Here is a 1,603-nt window from a genome sequence, read left to right as displayed (position 1 = left end):
TGTGGGCACGAGCCAGGCGGCCTCCAGCAGAAGCCCCTGGCACAGCAACAGGGTGACGGGGCCCCAGGCAGGAAGCTGAGCTGGCCCTGCAGGTGGGTCCCTGACCAGCACCCCCGGGAGCCGGCCCAGGGAGCACACGGCGCCAGGGCTGCTCCTGCCGCGCTCGGCCCCGTCAGGCTCCATGTGCTTGCTGTCCCTGCGCCGGCTTCCCCGCACGGTTCCCCTCTGAGGTGCACGGATGGCGATGTCTGGATAAAGAACGAGGTTCAGGCTGAGGCTTCGTGGGAAAAGGACCCCCGGGGCAGCCGTGGGGAGAGCTACAGCGCGTCCTGGCCCTGGGAGAGGCTCCCGGAGCTGAGAGGGCCAGGCCCTGGGGTCAGGGAAGGGCCACGATGAACCCACAGCTGGTGCGCGGCCAGGGCACAGGCTTGAATGATGGAGCCCAGAACCTTTGGGAAGTCCTGACGCCAACCTCCACGCCTGAACCCGGTCACTCCACGGCTCAGGGGGCACGAGGAGGGGGCAGGCTGAGGGGGCGCCTCCTTTGAGACCTGACCCGCCTCATCGGTGGACTAGATGACCGTGGCCAGGAGGCGGGACAGGAGCGCCCTCCTCGCCCGGCGACAGGCCAGCGCTGGACAATGAGACTGACCCCGGCCATTTGGAGGTGGGGCTGGATGACCATCTGCCAGCTGAGGGCGGCCCCAGCACCTTCATAGAGTCCCTGCCCCACAGAATGGGCCTGGAGGGGACCGGAGGGAGCGAGGCGGACAGCACTGGCCGCCGGGCCCCACACCATGCTCAGTGCGACCACACGCCGACCGGGCCAGACGTCGAGGGACCAGGGAGCCGGCGCCCGGCCGAGACGGGGCTGCTGGCCTCCAGGCCAGTGGACTCACTCCAGCAGCCGCCACACAAGTAGAACCCCTGGGCACAGGAGCCTCACGGCAAAGGCCTCCCTGCCCACGGAGGCTTCCTTTTCTGACAGTAACTTTCCAGGACGTGGCGACACCCAGAGAAAAAACGCAGCAGCTCGGTGGGGTGGCCGCGGCCGATTCCCTCCTCATGGGGCCCCCTCCCTCGCAGCCAGGCTGCCCTCTGACCATGGGCTGGGCCGAGGGATGCGAAGCACTTCCCCTGGAGGCTGGGAGCTGAGCTGAGTCACTACTCCAGGGACAAGGCCACACCCCGGAGTTACTCCCAGCCAGGCGCCCCGGAAGGCACGGGAGGACCCCAATCCTGGGCGGGCGGGCAGGCGGGCGGACAGCGTCGCAGCCCTGGTCCTCAGCCCTGGCAGCACTGGGCCTGCTGACCCTTTTGAGCAAAAAAAGCAGAGGTTTCTAAAGAGAAGCTGACAGCCAGGCCCAGGCGGCTCAGGGCTGGGCGTCGCCCTGGGACCCAGGAGGTCAGGGTGCGATCCCGTCAGGGCACACCTCGGGTGGCGGCTCCAGCCCCAGTGGGGGGCGTGCAGAAGGCAGTTGGTCCATGATGCTCGCTCATCACGGATGTTTCCATCTCTCTCCCTCTCCCTTCCTCTCTTTGAAAACAACAAAAACATATTTTTTTCAAAAAGAGAATACAGGCGGCTAAAGGGGGCCGTGGG

This window comes from Myotis davidii, unplaced genomic scaffold, assembly GCF_000327345.1.
Source record: "Myotis davidii unplaced genomic scaffold, ASM32734v1 scaffold211, whole genome shotgun sequence".
NCBI lineage: Eukaryota > Metazoa > Chordata > Mammalia > Chiroptera > Vespertilionidae > Myotis > Myotis davidii.
This window is presented reverse-complemented; position numbering follows the sequence as displayed.